This window comes from Calidris pugnax, unplaced genomic scaffold (assembly GCF_001431845.1).
Source record: "Calidris pugnax isolate Ruff unplaced genomic scaffold, ASM143184v1 scaffold41, whole genome shotgun sequence".
Classification (NCBI taxonomy): Eukaryota; Metazoa; Chordata; class Aves; order Charadriiformes; family Scolopacidae; genus Calidris; species Calidris pugnax.
Genome location: NW_015094509.1, coordinates 2,731,968 through 2,753,394, shown reverse-complemented (window position 1 = coordinate 2,753,394; position 21,427 = coordinate 2,731,968). Strand labels below are relative to the sequence as shown.

The 21,427-nt window shown below is 40.9% G+C and overlaps 2 long non-coding RNA genes across 2 annotated transcripts in view; both read right to left on the bottom strand.

Moving 5' to 3' along the window:
• Positions 1-8,512, bottom strand: part of LOC106902091 — a 33,204-nt gene extending 24,692 nt beyond the window's left edge. The window contains exons 1-2 of the long non-coding RNA XR_001414422.1: positions 7,655-8,512; positions 2,497-2,611 (exon numbers count right to left, since the gene is read on the bottom strand). This is a non-coding gene — a long non-coding RNA (uncharacterized LOC106902091). The remainder of the gene's footprint in view (positions 1-2,496; positions 2,612-7,654) is intronic.
• A 551-nt stretch (positions 8,513-9,063) lies between these two features.
• Positions 9,064-20,414, bottom strand: LOC106902092. The gene is made up of 4 exons (XR_001414423.1): positions 20,366-20,414; positions 18,112-18,217; positions 11,973-12,044; positions 9,064-9,738 (listed from the first exon to the last, which is right to left on the bottom strand). It is a non-coding gene; the product is annotated as an uncharacterized LOC106902092 (long non-coding RNA).
• Positions 20,415-21,427: the final 1,013 nt, after the last annotated feature.

Here is a 21,427-nt window from a genome sequence, read left to right as displayed (position 1 = left end):
TTCTGAAAGCTCCCAGTCAGATGACTGAATTTGTCTTTATCAGAAAAGAGCTGAGCCTGCTTTAAGCTGGGAGTTCAAACCTGTCTATTTGCATCTGGAAGCCAACTGGAACGGGAATTGTCTTTCCAGTATGCCTTGGGTCCTAAGAGGAAAGAAATAAGAACAGTACTTTTCACCACCAAAGTTTCGGTGTTTCTGGTCTCTGTAAGATGAGGGAAATGAACTTGCAGCATCTGGAAGACAAGTCTTTCTTTCAGATTTTATTTGTCTGGAATTTAATAAAGCCGTACTGAAGACTGAAGTTCTGCGATTGGGGGGATTTAGAGATTTCAAATTGATATTTTTTTTTTAAATACTCTGTTTAAGCACAGAGTAACTTACCATGGAAAGAAGTTGAAACAGTGATAACAAAATAAAATAAAAAAATAATAAAAAATAATTACAAAAATAGCGAATAGTGAATGTTACAATACTGCATGAATATTTTAGTTTGTTCAAATTCTCCAATCCCAAAAAATCTGGTGAGTAATTTAGTGTGTTCTACAGGGATTTTTAATTTGGCAGAGCTTTGTTTTTCCACAAAGAAGGTTCCACCAAAGTATTTACCTCCCAGCTTTAGCATCATCTAGGATCTTAATTGCAATTTTACTATTACCAAATAAAATAACAGCAGGAGTTTTACTTGCCTCTAGCATTAACCTTGCAAATACTTCCGTGCAGCTTTTACAGTCATATTCCATATTCCAGTTTCAAACTCCCTGCCTTTCAACCATTTATACCAGGGCAGTTAGAGGAAGGACCGAGCCAAAGGTCCACATCTCAGTCCATTTCAGCTGTTTCTGATCTACCACATTTGGAGAGTAACTGTGCAGCAGAAACTACTATCACTTGTGGTCTAGATAATTATCAAATGGAGCCCATATCTTGTATTTCTTTTCTCCATTCCTCTGACTGTGAGCAAGTTTTGACCCCCAAAGCTGTGGAGGAGAAATTGAAGGAGTCAAAGCAGCAGTTTACTTGTGAGTATGGACAAAAATCAGTATCTATAGACAAGTAAATTAAACATGGCAATACCATTCTATGACACTGAAATCAATTGCATAGACCAGTTCGTGTCATAGAATCATAGAATCATCTAGGTTGGAAGGGACCTTAAAGATCATCTAGTCCAACCATCAATCTAACTCTGACAAAAAAAAACAAAAACAAAAACAAAAACCAAAAACCACACAAACCACTAAACCATATTCCTGAGGACCATGTCAACCCGTCTTTTGAACACCTCCAGGGATGGTGCCTCAACCACTTCCCTGGGCAGCCCATTCCAATGCTGGATAACACTTTCTGTGAAGAAATTTTTCCTAATATCCAATCTAAACTTCCCCTGGCACAACTTGAGGCCATTTCCCCTTGTCCTATCTCCTGTCACTTGGGAGACAAGACTGACCCCTGCTTCTCTACACCCCCCTTCAGGTAGTTACAGAGCACGATAAGGTCTCCCCTCAGCCTCCTCTTCTCCAGGCTGAACACCCCCAGCTCCCTCAGCCTCTCCTCATAAGACTTGTGCTCCAGACCCCTCACCATCTTCATTGCCCTTCTCTGGACCCCCTCCAGCCCCTCGATGTCTTTTTTGTGGTGAGGGGCCCAAAACTGGACACAGCCCTCGAGATGGTGCCTCACCAGTGCCCAGTACAGGGGGATGATCACCTCTCAGGTCCTACTCACCACACTGTTCCTGAGACAGGCCAGGATGCTGTTGGCCTTCTTGGCCACCTGGGCACACTGCTGGCTCATGTTCAGCCGACAGTCGACCACACTACTGAATTCCTCTCCCCTCCCAAGCATCATGGCCTTACCCAGATTGCCTGTCACGACTGGTCCCTTCCTTTGGCTAACCCCTGAGCAAGGTCTGAGCAGGCTGAGAGACGGCTGGCAAGGGCAAAACCACTCCAGGGACCACTGTGATAAGCCACCGCTGTAGGTGGTCAGGTTCCAGGCCCCAGGAATGTCTCTTGCCCACCACTTGACTTAACATGGATAGAGCCATAGTGGCATGCAACAAGGCAGGGACAGCTAAAAATTAGCAAAGAGGCAGCCAGGCAGCTGTTTTGACAAGAAGTTAAGCAAAATGCAAAATGCAAAAGCAAGCAAGCTCTGGAACCTTTGGGCTGCTGCAGGTCCACAGCCAAGTCACAGCAGAGGACAATTTCTTGTAAGAAAGGAAGTTTAGCTGAATTCATCCTGTTTTGGTTTTCCCCACGATCAGTGTACTCACGCTTCCTTTAAATAATTCAGGAACTACCTTTTTAACTTTAAAAAGATACCGTCATGTTTTGCTGCTCACACTAAACTTCTTACCAGTGGAAAAAGCGGAGAGAAATTTTTAAAAAGCATTTCCAGTACAAGGAGCATTGGAAGTTATGTCAGTGCTTTTCCCTCTGCCACCCCATCTTTATTCATGATTTTAACCATACACTTAATGAGTCTGAGACTCACCTCAAAAATCCTCCACGGCTGCCAAGCGTTCCTTGCTCCTTTTTCCTCAAGCTCATCTGAATTCTGCGAGTGGCACCACTTCTGCAGTGAAGTTCCCTCCTGACAGGCTGGTTCTCTGATTGACAGGCAGCACACACACGCCAAGCAGGGTGTCAGAGAACACAACACGATAAAACCAAACACAGCTTAATACAGCTATGATAATGCCAAACTGCTTAAAATTCTCTGTACCTTTGACAGAGTAGCCGTGTAGTGTGTGTCTTTCAAAGCTGTGCATCTGCCTAGAAAAACCTAGTTTCGGCGGCCCTTAAAGGAGATGATAAATACCGTTTGCATTTTAAACCAGGTTTAAGCTAAAGCTAAGTAAATTGATTTTTGCTGATGAGAGCGAGATGTTTATTGTCATCTTTCAGACTTGCAAGCTTGTATTTCATATATGTGTGATGTGAGGCTACTAGACTTAAATAGCGCTCATAACACCATGACTGGGGAAGAGAAGGCTCTGGGGAGACCTTATAGCAGCCTTCCAGTACCTGAAGGGGCTACAGGAGAGATGGGGACAGACTCCACCAGGGACTGAAGTGATAGGATGAGGGGTAACAGTTTTAAATTGGAAGAGAGGAGATTTAGATTAGATATCAGGAAGAAATTCTTTGCTGTGAGGGTGGTGAGACACTGGAACATGTTGCCCAGAGAAGCTGTGGCTGCCCCATCCCTGGAGGGGTTCAAGACCAGGCTGGATGGGGCTTGGAGCAACCTGGTCTGGTGGGAGGTGTCCCTGCCCAGGGCAGGGGGGTTGGAACAAGATGATCTTTAAGGTCCCTTCCAACCCAAACCATTGACTCTACGATTCTATGAAATAAAGCCGGTGGTGCCGCCCATCAAAGAGGTGCTTTGCAGCATGAAAGCAGGTGGTGTGCCTGGCAGTGTGCCACAAAGAGATGCGAGAGGTTTGGGAAGGCAAAGCCTGCTGAGAGAGCACTGGAGGAATTCACTGAAGGAGCCAAACCCCATCCTGCTGTTGTGCACGGTGTCTCCTCTCCTCTGAGCTGCAACCAAAAAAAGGTCTCAGAAACTGACAGCCAGCACAGAACAGAACACTTAAGGGGGCATAAACAGCCTGAATGGTTAGTAGACTGGTGTTTGAAACAACTCCCAGTCTTTCTTTTATTTAGCAGTACAGAAAGAGGCTGAGAAAAAAGTTCACTGGCCCTTGCAGGAGCAGTGAGCACAGAAGCCTTCTCCGGCTACCCAAGCACAGCAGCTGCAGCAAGGTCAATGAGCCTACCACATGATGGTCAATTTTTCATCCACAATCAGAATTTTCTCATTTGAAGAGTTGAATGCAGTAGTTTTCAGTCAAGCCAAACTGAATTTCCTTTGGCCAAATGTAAAATCTTGGTTTTGAGACAGTTCACATTTCCACTATTATTTGTTTTATGATGTCTTAAGGGAATTTGAAGTCTCCAAAATTCTGCCAGGCAAGACATCTTCTGAGCAGCCTGAGCTAGTCTCTCCCCAAGAAGTGACTGAGTAGGAGGCTCTGTGAGAGAAACCATCAGAAGACCATCTGAATTCTGAGACAAGCCAAAATGAAATAATCCGATCTGCTGCTGAAAGCAAAATGTGCATTTTTTTAACTTGATGGGATTTCTTTGCTTGTTTCACTAAACATGACTTTTACTGAATGTTACATGACTAAGCATGATTTTTACCCTGCAAAATTCTACCGAATCCAAAAAAAACAAGTGTTTGTCGCTAACACTGTATGAAAAGTTGGGCACCCCGATGCACAGTGGTCTATGGTGGTGTTTAGAAGTCATCCATCTCCCTACCCCTGAGTCTATGGTTAATTTCTCATTCCTCCCATCATACTTGCTAATTACTGCTGATTTTACCTTAGAAACATTTAGAAGATTCATCTTTTTTCTTTACAAGGCTGAGCCAGTTACTAAGAACACAGCAGCTTCCACAGTTCTTAATTACACTCATTGCAAAAATAATGGCTTAATTTGATACATACCTTTAATTTGAAACTTCCATGTCTCAATATCTGCACCAAGGGTATAATGCTGAATTCCCACTCACAACCATGGAAGAAACATGTCTAACAATATTCTCTGCAATGAGGATTTTTTTATTTTTTTTTTACTTTGTTCGTTACTATTCCTTAATTTGTACTTTGGGATCTGTTGCTTCTTGGGTGAAAGAAAAGCAAATTAATGCATATAGAGGTGCAAAACATTGGCATGGGATGGAGTCACAGGCTGTGCTTGCTATATAACAGGAAATTTTTAAGATGAAGAAGAAATTTTTAAGATGAAGCTGGAGACAACGAGACCACCCTCACAGATCCATTGCGGAAATTACAACCAGCGTCTCATTCAAATGAAGACTAAGTTCAGCCCGAGGAAACTGCTGCCTAAGAGAGCTAGCGAAGATTAAAGGAGATCAGCTAATACCAGCTGAAACTGCAGTATTTTGAATTCAGTTGGCTTATTCTTGACTTGTGCCTTTAATGGGTTATACGCACATTTGTTCTTTCCTGCAATCTGAGTTACATAAATTGCTATGCAAGCACCAGATAAAGTTTTCAAACAGACTCATTGGCACATTAATCTATACCACGATAAACGGACTGAATATCAGATTTTTTTTTCATTAAGCAGCGAATGTCAGCTCCTTTGGGCATACGAGGTGTCATCAACTTTATGCCAGCTTTGCTGACTCATATAAACATCTACACTTGTAAGCATTAATTTTCTTAGAGCTGCAGCACATTATGTACTAAAGGGGATCAGAAGTAAGCAAAATCATCTGGAAAATACAGTCTAAATTTATATTGCTTCTGCTGAGAGGATTAATTTAACTGGCTGGAGATAGAATATATATTAAGCCATTAATGTTTATAAATCTAGAGACACAAAATAACTCATTTTACACCAGCTATTATTACCGCGCTCATTTTGTTTGTGTGTGCTCAAAATGCTCTGTTACCTGAGTGGTGAGAGCACTCCGAAATTATTAAGTTGCTTTATGTTCAAGGGCAAATGCAGCCTGTGAGTTTGAATCTTTTTGAAGACCTGAGAAAAATCTAATTTTTGTTTGTGAGTCGAACAACACACACCGAGTGAGAACAAACTGCAGCTTCCTTTTCTAAGGGGGTGTGCTCCTGCCTTTTTTGATGGCAAGGTATACACTTAAGAATATCTGAACTTAAGCTACTCTTTCAAAGTCTCAGCTGCTTGGGTGTTATTTTGTGAAATCCTAAGAAGCTCCCTCATTTGCTGAATGCCTCCCGAGGGAATTAAAGGAGAACAACTCTCCTTTCACTGCAGGGCAGCACCAGGGGCAGAGAGAAGGGGTGACATTGGCAGCCCCCCTCTGCCTCCCGAGATGTGCAGGTGGTGAAGAAACACAGGACCAGACAGCAAAAGTGAACCGTAGGGAAAGGATCAGGAAAAACTGGATTCAGTCTTGGGGAGAGCTTTAAGATATTGAAAAATAATATTTTATAAAGAGACTTATCAATTGACAAATAATTATTTTATTCCTTTGTTCCTTGGAAATGGACATAGACAAAATTTAATACACAGATTTACCTCTCTGTGGGAGAAGGAAAAGGCTGAATCCCATGTAAATTGATAGATGGCTGTAGATATGTATGTGTAGATTTATTGATGGGGCTTTATGATGCTTTCACTACTTCTAAATCTCAGTAAATCTTGAAAGTAAAGCTTTTGAGTTCCGTACTGTGTCCCGCTGCACAAAAACCACAGTAGGTCTAGTTAGTTAAGTACTGAAGACAATGAGTTACTCAGCTCATCCTGTCAGATGCAGAATAGCTTTTAGTTTTTATTTTATTTGCCTTTGTTATTGCATTGACTTCATTCATATTTATCATTAAAAACAATGTTAGAAAATTTTGAAGTGCATTTAGGCGGTTTAGGGAAATGGTAATGAAATACTGAGAGATCTCTTTTTAAGGTCATCAGAACAAAACTGGCATGGGCTAGCCTTTATTCTTCACAGCTATACAAATTAAGCTGACAGCCTCCATTTTTTGCAAGTGGACTCCCTTCTGTGAGCATCAGTACTGAATAGAAATATCTGGTAAGCATGAATACCGTCTCACCTGAATTCCAGCATTTCTGATATTATTGCAACAGTTCTTGATTTGATGACTCTGTAATTTTTTAGATTTTCACAGCTTTATGACTATAATAGAATAAAAATATCTAAATTCTTACTGCCAAGAACATTTAAACTGACATTAATACTTGTTCTTTGCGCATTCCTAACGATAAGCTGACTGAAAGAGCAACCAGCACATGTATGCCTTTTTTAAAAAACATCTATTTTAGCAGCAAACATGTATCTGTTAGATATCTATTAAACTGACTAAATGCAATTTTAAATATTTTCCGAAGAAGGGTTCTTAAGACTACACAAGTTCAGTAGAGTGTCATGAGAAATGAATTTTAAACTTTCAGCAATATGTTACAAGAATTCAGTGGACCAACAGTAACTTTCCCTGCATCTGCACAGCAAGCAAACAAAAATAAAACTACCAACACTGCAGAAACATCTTTGCAATTTTGTCATCTGAATCAGGCAGCTTTAATGATTTTTGAGCCTATCTAATGTTTGTATCAGTTTATACCAGTGTTTGTAAATCTCTGCAGTGAGGAGGACACTAGAGCAACATCAGAATCCCTGGGTTTGCTCTGAGAAAAATTAACACAGCTTTTGCAGCTTTCCATTAGGAATTTATCAAAAGAGTATGCTGGGATTCAGTGAATAACAGGAGTGCCATTCTCCTACCAATACCTTGAAACTGAGGCCTTATGTCCAGTCTGTTACCCACCACAAATCTGCTGCTCTCAATGAAGCAGGGAGCAAATAGAAATCTCAGTCACACAGAAAACAGAGGTTGAGCAGAATTGGCTTCCAGTCTCCCTTTTACAGGTAAGGAAGGGGGAATGCTGTCTTGAGACCCAGTACTACCCCACTGCTGTCCTATGACTTGAATATTCCCTTTAGAAGTCAGAGGAGAACCACTCAGTGGGAATTTCTGTGACCATATTAAATGTTTCCTTCCTAAGATGAGACAGGCACAGGAACCCGTGTGCCACAATCTCAGTTTGGCAATACTCACAGCTAAGATGCCTTGGCCCATGCAGTCCCACGTAGGGCACTTTAGCAGCCTGTTCAATGCAGAAACCTACAAGATAGGAAAAAAACAGGTTGGTGCCCAACAATTTATGAATATATTCATCCAGAGATGTGACAGATGTAGACAGCTGGGGGGGCAGAAATACAGCCAGAGTCCCTAGATGCTCTGAGGATTAGGCAACGATTGATCAAGGCTTTTGAAGGTCTAGATGTGAGACTACAGTGACCAAGTCTAGCACTAAAACCTGTTTATCCCTGTTTAGATGTCTTGCTGGTGGTGGACCAAGCAGGAAGTTTATAGACTGATGTGCAGCAATCCCTACAAAACTGTAATGTTGGCTACCTTGATGAACATGTTTGAAAATAATCTTCCACTCTCAAACAAATGCAGCATAGTTGCACCTCTTTTTTCTTCACACGCTCATTTCATTGAGCAATATTATCCAATTTATAATAAAGTCTGCAAATTAGGGACCACATCAGAGACCAGTGCAAGGGACCAAGCTAACCTTAGGGATAAACTGAGATATCTCTGATTTACATCAGTACCCTCAGGGGAAGGTTAGATTGCCAGAATATCTGTGTTAACCTCAAATGCACATTAACCATGAGAAGTAAAACACTGTAATAAGTAATTCTGAGGGAAAAGAGAGCAACTCTCCAGGCAGTTTGCTGACAGACTGTGAAATTTGTTTCTGCAGGGATTACAGTGCCTTATATTAGACTTTGAAAGGAAGTGATCATTTTCAAAAAAAATAAAAATAAAAATTATTTCTGATGGGACAAATGACAGGCAGGAGCTGATGGCATAGGATTGAAAATGGAATTTTGCCCTCATGGAAACCTACATAGTGTTGGCAAGGTATGTTATGTCTGTCCACTCCCTTCTGCTGAAGCATTAAACAAAGCAACGGCTGAAGTAGAATAATGGACCTGAAGGACCAAAAACCCAATCTGGTAGAGCAGATTGTGTTTGCATATTCAGAGCTATTTAGCAAATCATATTGTGAATCAAGTCTGCAAAATCAGTACCTTGATAACCTTTAAATAGAGTTTTATATTGGCCAGATGGATCACGGTCTGGTCAAGATTGGGGTCTCATTCTACTAGGTAATCAACAAACACTAGAAATTAAGGTTGGGAGGGAAAACAAACATGTCACTTACAGTGTGCTATTAAACACAGTGCACAAAATCCTGAACAAGCAAGAGAGAAATCATCCCTACAACTTGAACCAGAGTGGCCACCTCTGCAATGTAATGAGAACTTAGGCCTACAGATCTCTAATCTCTAAGGCCCAGCTCTTCCTGGGCTCTCAGTCAGCTATTATAATATATAAAAAAAATAAGGGACACACTGGCTTGCCAAAGTTTATATATTTGTTTATCTGGCTCCTGAGCACCTCCCACAAACAATTTTTTGTACTACTTTCATATGCGTTGCTTCCTCCTTCATTGGGCCTTTAATGTTCCTCTTCCAAGGCCTTTCTACAACAAGTCCCTAGAGCAACCAGCCAGGTGCTCTGGTAGCCCTGGCCAACAACTTGCAGGTCCATTTGTAATGTGTCTGGCCTCTTTCTTGGTTTTTTTGGATGAGGACATCGCCGTGCTCCCTGCCTTGCTGCTTGTTACGGCCAACGCGTTTTGACAGAAAATATTGAGTAGACTATTAGAAGGATTTGCCATTGCAAGCATAAAAATCAGCATAATAAAATATGAATAGCACATTGAACCAGAGTAGTAGGAAGGAACTTTAGCAATAAAAATTAACAATGTATCAGTTTACTGCCTTATGGTCCATTGCTTATTGAGTTAGTTCAGTTTCCTCTTCGACAGAATCATAAAGGCTTCCAGTAGAAAAATAACTCGACAGACCTATTTGTTTATGATCTTTCAGTACCAAGAGAGAGATCAAACCCATAGCTTTGAAACCATCTTTCAGGAAGAAGTGCCGTGCAGAAAACAAGCTGCCTTCCCTCAGCAGGGTGTGCAAGGTGTAGGGGAGCATTGAGAAGAAACTCCTCAGAATATGCAATTTTTCAAGATGAACAAAAATCCTTGTCAAATCCTAGCAGTGAAAGAAAATGAGAAAGTATGATTAATAGCACCACTGAAAGTAACAGAATAAACCATGAAAGCTAAACAATCTAACACCATGCAGGGAGCCTATGAATATGAAGAATCTGTTTAATTTATGTACGTTTAGTGGTTTGCTACATTTCTGAATTCTAAAGGGTACGCATTTGCCTTCCCATATTGACTGAGCAAAGTTTCCAACACTGGACTACACAAACATCCACCATCTCCCTTTACATCCCCACTGGTACAAATACCATATTCCACAGCTATTTAGGAGTTGCCAATGGCTGTTGCTCAGAGATTTGGGGGTTTGGGCTCCAGTTTTCAAGGGTGAGGAATGATCATTTCAGGCTCCTGAAGAAAATATACATAGCTTAAAGAAGAGAAAACCTACATATAAACTTTCTTTGGTTTGTGTTGGTCAAACTACTGTTTCTTCCAGTGTTTTCTTTCAGAAACAGCAACACAGAGGTTTACAAAGAAAAATAAAATAAAGCCCTTAAGTAATGGGTTTATTCCCTGATGCAAGTAATTGATAAAAAACCCCAAGAATATGACCATTCTGCATTAACTTTGAACAAATACTTTTAATATTTTTCATATTAAATATTCATTTCATATTGATGAGCCTGCTTGAGTTGCAACTTATGAAACAGAGCCAAACAGGACTCACCAGTACCTCTGCATTACATTGATACACTAGGGTGGGAAAAGCCACATAAGGGATGCTCATTTTATTGCTTTTATCACATAAAAGTGTTAAACAGCTCCAAGAATATTGCAAAGAGAGCTACATAACTGCTAGATCAATGCAACTTCATCCTGCAACTAAACCCAGCACTTCTAAATTTCTAGCCAAAATATTATGTACTCCTGCAAATACACATTTCTCTAGCTCTGACTCAGATCCATTTTCCCACTATAACATTTTTATTTGAAATTTATTTTAACATATACCAAGTAAGAAGAGATAGAAAGTATTGTTTTATAAATTATCTCTGTTCAGGCAAGACACTGTCTAGTTCCACAAAATGGAAGAAGATGTGAGGCCAGGCAACCAAATCGGTCAAATTAAGATCATGTTCTTATCTAAAAATTAATGTTCTTATCTAAAAATTAATAGATACTTGCCAGTCATTACCCTCAACTACCCAACCACTTTCATGGAGGGAATGCTGGACAAAACATTGGCTGTACTACTGTATGGATCTTCTAACTCAGTGAAGACCAAACATCCCACAGCCTCTCATTTAAATTTCACACCTTTTTCACGTCCTGATTCTGGTAGTATCACAGAATTTCTCTAACGACTAAGTCTTAAGTCACTCATTTCTGTCATTGTGCTGTCGTGACCAAACTTTCTTTACTCTACCTAAAAACTGCAAACAGTATTTTCTCTTTCCAACTCCCACCCTGTTTCATCTTTATTTTCTGCTGGTTTCTCCACTAATTCCGTGGAATTTATTGCTTCATTTCAGAGTCCTTTCTTCGTACCTCTGAAATGACTCACATTATTGCAATTCATAAATGTCTATTTCATAATTCATGATGAAATAGACCAAAAAAAAAACCCCAAACTCCAGATTTTAATAAAGCAGTCTTACAATCTTATTGTTATAGAACAGAAAAGTCTCATTTCTGTGATATTATTTGTTTTATTACTGAGGCTGATTGCATTTGTGCCATCTACATGGTGTTTTTTTAAGATGATCAGGTTGTGTCCCCCACCAGGTCAGCAGATCAGGTAACTGGAAGCTTCAGAGTGTGTTTGATGAAAATAATGAAGTCAGCATTTTAGTACCACAACTGGGCATTTTTTAATGCTTTAAAGTATTATTATGATGAAACTTCTTTTATCAGTTAGGTCTTCACTTGATGTAAATTAGCAATGATTAACTGATATGACTTAGAGCACTTTGAGTTTAGATAAACAGATCTTGTCTCAACTAGAGTCTAATCTGATCGACAGAATTAAGGAGGTAATCATAACAGACATGATTTCTTTGGGGCTTTGCTGTTGCTTTTATCTTTTTGGAATAGCACTTGGAAGAAAATAGATCTTCTAACCATATTAACCTTTGCTTGTGCTGCAGCTCTAAAATATTGTATTTGAAAGACTGGTGTATTTTTCAGTCTACAAACTGTCCTCACGTCCCTTAGGTTAACCAGCTAAATATTTGAAATTACATAATTTTATAGGTAGACATCACATCTGAAACATACCTGGCAAAAGCTGTTAGCAAACTGCTGATAGAGAGGTTGGTTATCCCAGGCATCTTCATACGTCCTGTATTCCTGTAAAGGTCAGTTTCTTATTGGCTTGAAAATGTAAAGGTTTCTAGAGGGTACAGCATACAAATGTTCATCAGACACAGAGCGTTGTATTCTGGTGCAGAAGAAACCTATCTTTTTTTTCACTTAGTACAAGCTTCATCAGTTATTTTAACAGCCTGATGCTGAAAATTAATAATTCGCGTTTGCCCTTATAAAATTCATCCTATGAGATTACATAGGATAATTAAGATGTACAAGAGGATTTTAGAAAAATGAAAGGAATTATGTCAAGGCTGGCAGGCTTAAAAATTAAGCATACCTGCTTGGCTGTTGTGAGCAATCATGTTTCCTTACTCCACTGCTCTTCCTACTCACTCTTTGTGAGCCAGCCAGACACAGAAACATCGTGAATCTTTTGTCAGCCCGTCTCTAAAATTTATAAAAGGTCACTAAAATTACAAATCCTTACATTAAATTAGCAAATTAACAAATCAGAGTATTATTTAAGTAATTGACTCATGGTATATGACTTGAAAATTAGGTTTATTCCTTTAAGCCTTCTGAATCGGTCCTTTGTGACAGGTTGGGTGCACAGGCTGTCTCTGGTAGGATTTTCTGGTGGTTTCTCCACTAATTCAGTGGAATTTATTGCTTCATTTCAGAGTCTGTCTCTGGTGGGGTTTTCTGGTGGGGCTGTCTCCTGGACAGCTCAACTCAACTTCTGCTGAGTATAATGGGAATTTGATCATGAAATGCACACGACAGCACATTCAGCTAGCTGTCCATGAACACTATAAATAATGCTACTTAGGTTCTGGAACTAAAAAGGGTATTAACAGTGCTCCTGAAGCTGTAGTTAATGTTTTGTAACAAATATTTAGATAGCTTCAGCCTGTGCCCTGGCGTGATAGCGTACACCGCTGGTGCCACATCCTGGCAGCAGAAAGTACTGGCTAGGCTGAATGAAAGCAACTGATCCTTCATGGATCCATCTCAAAGCAAATAAATTCACCATTCCTATGCCTGCACCTGCAAAAAGGGGCTCATGCAATGTCTGCCAGATAGAGACCCGTGTCCTTACTTCAAAACTACTGTCGCAGGGTGGCTTGCACCTCTTCTCCTGAGTCCCACCTGAACTCTGACAGATTGCTGCTCCTGGTTTTGGCCATCTCAGCCAGGCTGAGATTAAATAAAATAATTTTTTTTTATTTTTTCTTTTTATTTAGCTAGTTTTTTAACTCTGCTTTCGGTGAGGTTTTAATAGAGTGGTGTACGTGCAGCTCATAGTCACGCTCTGTGGCTGAAAATATCAGTTTTAAATCATGAACACCAGGGCTTTTAAGTACCTCTGAAAAAGTTGCTCAATAATTTCTTGATCAGGAAGGATCGACCAATAATAGCCACCCCCCTGACTCAGAGAGATGTAACTAGACCTAACTTCACAGACTGCACCAAAGCAGATTTCCCAGGATTAGTCTGGGCTGTTCTTCAGACGCAATGCTGACGTCCCCCTGGACAGATTATTTATCACAATATATTACAGCTGATTCACGGGTGCTGAATGCAAATAGCTACGCTGATGTTAAGGATGTTGCAAAGCTAATAATGAGAGCTATGAATCCTAGTTTACCATCACTGCTCTGCAAGCATGTAATTCATTTCAGGAAGGTGAGAAAGCTATTAAAAAGTAGCATAATGATGTGACTCATTCTGTCATCCAGCATAAATAGCGTAGGAGAATGGGGGTTTGCCAGCATCTCTCCTGGTTTGAATGTCTCTGAACGGTAGTTCTCTTCCCCTCCAAGTTAGATGGGTGTCTTGCTGCCTGTTCCTTAGTTACTTAAAAGAGAAAACTTAGTTACCTGTAAGAGAAACTACCTGTTATTTTATGATAGAAAGTTTTGGTTGTTTTGGGTAGTATGTTTTGCTGCTAAAAAACCCCAACCAAACCACTGAAAAACCTCACACCTGGCTCATCTGCTCAGGATTTAGCCAAAGGAACAGTAAAGAGGACTAAATCCCTCAGATAATACTCAGAACAAGTTTTCACATACAGCCCAGTCTGAAACCGCACTTTATTCAGATTACAATTAAAAGGCAGAAAACCTGTTGTTTTAAGTGGGCAGCAGTGGATTAACTCCAAGGTAGATGATCTGAAAGATCCCTTCCAATCTTCTGCAGTGTTTAGAAAATCTGCAGATGGTGCTCAACAGCCCCAAACTGTCTGAGCTTCCCTTCCAACCCTGTGTCATATGCTGTGGTCCCCTTTTTACTTCTCAGTGGGAAGCATCCCTCAAAATACTTGTCTCCTCTGGATTAGTCTGCGCTTCTGGGCCAAGCAGAAACCCATGAGTGCCCAGCTCTGACCACAGTAACACCAATTCACAGCCTCAGTTTCCATCTCTAGCCTACATGAAGGCAAAAAAAATATTGAATACATGAGTCCAGGGTAAAAAAACCTACAGGAGTATGCCTGAAACAATAATTTTCATCTGAAATCTGAAGACCAATATTGTCTGGAGTAACAAGGACACAAAGAAGGGTGAACTCCCGTAGGAGTCTCTTTTGCCTTAAGCCTGACCAAAGCCCAACACTGCCACACTCCTGCACAGAATTCTGCTAAATTCTGAGTTCATAACTCCTATTAAGTTGCTCAAAATGTTGCAAATGGACCGCAGAAATAATAAAAAAATACCACATATATAAATGTGGTGTATATATATAAATACCACAGTCTTCCAGTGTCATACACCCCTGAGCTGGAAATCAGCCCCACGCTGCCTTACCCCATCCAGAGATCACAGAAAGATAGATTTCTCTTCCTATTTTAAAAGGGCTTTGTCAGTTCTTAGAGAACTCAAATAATAGTCAGACAGGAGGAGAAGAAATTATGGCAGATGATAACAACCATCTGTAAAATGTGTGAAATTAAATTTAAATTAATTTTAGTATATTCATTTTAGGTAAGAAATAATTATTTCCAGTGGTTAAAAAATTCTTCCGTGTTTCTGACAAAATGGTTATTAAATCTTTTCAGAAATAGTCAGTAGACTTTTAAAGCTATAATATAAGAGGCCTGTACCTTAGGAAGTATATTCAGTCTGAAATAGAACCTGTAAATGGATTTTTCTTATCATCCGTGAAGAAGTGTAAACTTAATCTAGTTGCTGGTTCTTTATCTCAATTCCTTTTTAATTGACATCCTGCTTAAACTAATGAAAAACCACCCTCTCTAAAGTCACTGCCATTAGTACCTTATTCTGGCCTTGTCAGGAATGACTGACAGAGAGGTGAAGCTTAAACACTGATAGTCGGAAATCTTTCTGTTAATCCAAAGTCAGTAAAATCTTCAGACTCTTCAGACTGAACATATAGCTATTATTCTTTGTAACTAACTTCAAGAGGATTTGGAATGGTAGATAACGTGATTCAATAAGACCTTGGTACACCCTTAAAACTCCACTTAAAAAGCCTCACTGGGTTATTAGATATTGTGATTTATTCCAGAAAATGCTTTCAAAGAAAGCTCAGGAAGAAAACTAAGAAAGCTCTATATTTGAAACATAATCTTTCCTGCCTTCCTGTAATTCAAGTTCCCAATTCTCCTTGAATACGGCGGTTAGTCAGAGCCCAGATAGAGCAGATAAAACCACAACTGAGGGAAAGTGAGGACTGGCCAAGCAAGCCCAAGCTACAATAAGTCTCTCTCAGTTCCCTTGACCTAAGGCAAGTGTATGTTTGCTCAACAGAAATGCAACTTGGTGACACGGGGCATCATATCTGTCAGAAGCACAATATTCAGTTTACACCACCACGTTATTACTCTACTAGACCATTGGGCTGGAGGACAATTTTCCAGGGAAACAGGCTGGGCTAGGAGAGTGATCCCTTCTCGTGACATCCAAGGCTTTTTGATATCTTGGAAAAAATATTTTCAAAATTTTGGGGCAGTAAGTACAAAAAAACCTGGTTTAATTCTTTATATTAAGATTTTGATTTGGGGAGAAAAAACCCCACATTTTGTGTTGTAATATAGCCATTCTCTAATCAACTCTATTCATCATTTAACTAAATAAATTCAACATTGTTAATAAATTAAGTAGTGGCTGAGCAGAAGAATAGAATTTTTATTTACCTGAAAGTCCTATGAGTGTTTATGTGTATTTATGTTTTCTATATGAATATTTTGCTTTTCAAGCCATCCTGGGTTTTTTTTTTTTGCTGCAATCATGTGAGCTACAACTATCAAGGTACTTCTTGGAAACCAGGGCTGTAATTCATTCTTGTCAGAAACAGATGGCTGAGAAAATGAAAGCAACAACAGCAGTGAAAGACAAGGCCACCTGGGTCCATCAAGCTGATGAGAAAAGCCTGTGAAGCTAATGCCAGTGGTATCTGGAGCCAACACAAGTAGGCTTTCAAAACAAGAGCTAGGAGTCAGTCAATAACAAATGGGGAAAAAAAATTAGAACCCCCCTATGAAGCTGTAGGGGAAGCAGCCCTGGGAATTTCAGACATAGTCAGCATTATGAAACATGCCAACTATGAACTGAATTGGCTTGGCCAGCCCTCAAGAACCCCAGACCCTGGAGGTAGGAGGGAGGGCCTGGAGTAAGGATGACTCTCCCTCAGTCAGGTTAGAGATCATTAAAGCAAATTTGACACCCACAAATCCACGAGCCCTGATGCGATGCACCAGTGAGTGCTGAGGGAACTGGCAGATGTTGTTGCAAAGCTGCTCTCCATCATCTTTGAAAAGTCAGGGAGAACAGGAGAGGTGCCTGAGGACTGGAGGAAAGCTAATGTCACACCAGTCTTCAAAAAAGGCAAGAAGGAGGATCCAGGAAACTACAGGCTGGTCAGCCTCACCTCCATCCCTGGAAAGGTTATGGAACAGCTCATCCTGGATGTCATCTCTAAGCATGCAAAAGTGAAAAAGGTCATCAGGAGTGGTCCACATGGATTCACCAAGGGGGAAATCATGCTTGACCAGTGTGATAGCTTCTGTGATAGAATGACTGGCTGGGTGGATGAAGGGAGAGTGGTGGATGTTGTCTACCTTGACTTCAGCAAGGCACTGTTTCCCATACCCTCAGAGGCACTGTTTCCTTACCTCATAGGTAAGCTTAGGGAGTGTGGGTTAGATGAGTGGACAGTGAGGTGGATTGAGAATGGGCCAAGTGGCAGAGCTCAGAAGGCTGTGACCAGTGGTGCAGAGTCCAGTTGGAGGCCTGTAACTAGTGGTGTTCCCCAGGGGTCAGTACTGGGTCCAGTCTTATAAAATATATTCATCAACAACTTGGATGAGGGGACAGAGTGTACCCTCAGCGAATTTGCTGATGAAACAAAACTGGGAGGAGTGGCTGACACACCAGAAGGATGTGCTGCCATTCAATGATACCTGGACAGGCTGGAGAGTTGGGTGGTGAGGAACCTGATGAAATTCAACAAGGGCAAGTGTAGGGTCCTGCACCTAGGAATAGTCTTATACACCAGTACAGGTTGAGGGCTGACCTGGTAGAAAGCAGCTCTGTAAAGAGAGACCTGGGAGTCCTGGTGGACAACTAGTTGACCATGAGCCAGGAATGGGCCCTTGTGGCCGAGAAGGCCAACGGTCTCCTGGGGTGTAATAAAGAGCATGGCCAGCAGGTTGAGGGAGGTCATCCTCCCCCTCTACTCTGCCCTAGTGAGGCCACATGTGGAGTCCAGTTCCAGGCCCACCAGCTCAAGAAGGACAGGGAACTACTGGAGAGAGTCCAGTGGAGGGCTACAAAGATGATCAAGGGAATGGAGCATCTCTTTTATGAGGAAAGACAGAGAGACCTGGGTCTGTTTAGCCTAGAGAAGAGAAGACTAAGAGGGGATCTTATCAACACTTATAAATATCTAAAGGGCGGGTATCAAGAAGATGGGGTCACTTCTCCATGGTGCCTGGTGATAGGGCAAGGGGCAAAGGACACAAGTTGGAACACAGGAAGTTCATTCTGAACATGTGGAGGAACTTCTTCACTTTGAGGGTGGCAGAGTCCTGGAACAGGCTGCCCAGAGAGGCTGTGAGTCTCCGTCTCTGGAGATATTCAAAACCCACCTGGATACATTCCTGTCCAATCTGCTCTAGGTGGAACCTGCTTTGGCAGGGGGGTTGGACTAGATGATCTCCGAAGGTCCTTTCCAACCCCTACCATTCTGTGATTCTGTGAAAATGTGGAAAAAACGGACAGTCAAGCACCAAGCCATGGAGTTTTCCTGGGACCACATTACCAATGAAGGTCGACTCAGTTTGATATTTTCACAGAAGAATGCAGTTAAACAGAAATTAAAATCCCTGTTTAACTGCTTGGCCTACCTCCCCTGACAACACAGGATTATTTCTCCACTCCAGAGATCCTTTAAGTATTTCATGAACCACCATAGAGCATTCCCTGGAACTAGTCAGATAGCCATATAAAGTTAAATTTCCTCCTCTTTTTGCTACTTCAGGCCACTATGTCCACCACAGCAGGTCCCTGTTTGCAGGTTATGCTGGAAGAAACTGAATAACCTAGAATTTGTGATGAATGCAGGTAATAGCAAGATTTCTTTCTATCCTGCCTGAGGTCCTATTGCCTTCTCTCTGCATGTGCCCTTGGAGCTGAGAATGAAGCTGGGCCAGCAGCACTGTTCAATGACAGTCCAGGCTTTATTTCTCCCAGAGGTACCGTGCAGCACCAGTCAGGACCAGTTAGTGTTCTGTAAAGTTTCTCCCTCTTTAGTAACTTTAACCTCACCAGCTGCTGCTTTCTATTCTTTCTGGTTTACGGTGATTTAATGACCTCTCTAGACCTATAGGTACCTCCTGCCACACAGAAGTGAATCCTAGGTTGAACTGAGCATAAGAACACCATTAATAACGCAGCAATTTGTAAAATTACTCTGTTTTAACCATGATCATGCCCCACACATGGAGCTGGCATACCATTGGAAACAACTGCCACTTTCCATGAAGTTCTACACTAAAAGCAAAACAGGAAAGATTTCAGTGATTCCATAGTGTCAGGTATTTTCATACTACCTGACAGTACAAGTCTTTTATACTTCTCCTTGATTGCATCGGTGGATGACTCCTGAAGTGAGATATCATGATGTACAAGATCTAATCCATGCATCTTGAACATTAGGAAAGAATTTTTCACAGAAAGAGTGGTCGGGCATTGGAACAGGCTGCCCAGGGAGGGGGTGGAGTCCCCATCCCTGGCTGTGTTTAAGGGCCGTTTAGATGCAGTGCTGAGGGACATGGTGTAGGGGAGGACTTTGTAGAGTAGGGGAGATGGTTGGACTCGATGATCCCAAGGGTCTCTTCCAACCTAGACGATTCTATGATTCTATGATTCTATGATCTTCTCATTAGCCTTTCTGAGAAACAAAAAGCCATACATATAATGAGCATAAATTGTTACATAAAATGAAGCCACCAAGCTGGCCTAAATAAATACATGCAATGGATCATAGAATCATAGAATCATCTAGGTTGGAAGGGACCTTCAAGATCATTTAGTCCAACCATCAACCTAACTCTTGACCAAAAAAAAAATCACTAAACCATGTCTCCCAGCACCATGTCAACCCGTCTTTTGAACACCTCCAGGGATGGTGCCTCAACCCCTTCCCTGGGCAGCCCATTCCAAGGCTTGATAACCTTTCCAGTGTAATGCAGTAAAGGTGTTTGGCTGCAAAAATCCTTTGGAGTTTGATGCTTTCTCTTTTCACTTACCTATAAAATCACATGAATTCACAGGGAAACGGTTTGATCGGCCCTTGTTCCTGCTATTATTTCTGCTCACAGATATAACACGTGGCCTGATGCTGAGGGGCGTATAGGCACAGCCACCTACGGACACTCGAGTCCCTGTGCTGCTCTTAGCAAAATTCACCAGGATGCCCATATTTCACATGGAAACGACAACTCTGTGAGACTTAAAGGTACAGTCCTGTCGAAAGGTGCGGAGGTACAATCATAAACCACGATATTTATTATGGCAAAACAAAAGCTTTGCGCAAATAGAAGTGCTACTCAGAGGTTGCAGTAGCAGTTATCTGCAACTGCAGCCACTTTGAGCTTTTGGGTTTTATTTAAAAAGCTTAATTGGAATTTTTATTACTCCCAATTAAGCTTTTTAATTAAAAAGAAAGTTGAAGGAGGCTGGAGGCAAGTATTGCTGAAACTCATATCTGCATAGACTCTGAGGGGGGGAAAAAAGGAAGGTTTGTAAAATTGCAACTGTCAGGCAGCTGCAGCTTTCAGTAATGCTCACTACTGATCCTATTTACCTTGCCAGTGGCATACTGCAAATGCAGATACACACCTTTAATTGGAAAAACAGGCTTTCAGCTTTAAATAGCACTATACGCATATGAATCTTGCTTCATTCCTGCAAAGGAGACACCACATGAGTAAAAAAACCTACCAACACCCCCATCTCTGCTTTATTTATTGCATTAACAATTTGAGCTCGGTAGATATTTTCCTTTTCCAAGACCAGGGTAGACTCACCACATAATGAATTTAATGACACTCCAGCAGACATGGGGTAACGTGCACGTTTTTCTCCAGACCTTTACATGTACAGACAGGACCAATAGATTGCATGCTCATAAAACAGGGGACCCTTCTAGCCCTACATTATAGAACCCAATCAATATTTTTGGCCCAAAATTTATTTCAACTTTTCCTTCAAACTCGGTTATTCCATTTAACACTTTATTTGGATTAAGGAAAAAGCACTGGTTTAAAGAAGGGGTGAGAACTATTACGGAGAGGTCTGCAACATTTAGCTGGCAAAGCAGAGACTGGGAAACCTTCCCATAGCCAGACCAATGGAACTTTTCTTAGATGATTAATATTTTGGACCAAATCTCAAAAAAAAAATCATTCATTCTTGCACATTAACTTCTCCACTCTTTGGAAGCAAAGGTATTTAATATTTAGCCCTACCTGAGGTTTGTTCATATCGTAAGATAATATTCTGACAAAGAGAGGTGTTGGATTAGCCCTTGGAGTTCTTAGTGAACTGATTTTGAAAGTCTTTCCCAGATATAAATCTCAACAGAGCTGTTTTTTACCTCACCTTTGCCTTAAGTAAAAATCTTATTGTGAATTTCTCTTCTAGAATAGTTGTGTTTTGCATAGGGCTTAGAGGACAAAGCTGTAGAAGGGAATGAAGATTAGTATTGTATGCTTTTTTTGGGTTTTTTTACATAAAGAGTGAAAAGTGAAGGAATTATCCAACCTGCAAACTGCAACGATTTTCTCATGAGAAAGAGGTATTTAATCCCACAGGAAATTAAGGAATCAAGAGAAGTTGATTTCCTTCCTGTTATTGTAGATAAGCTGTGTTTTGAGCAAAGACTAGAAGGTGAAGGGTGTG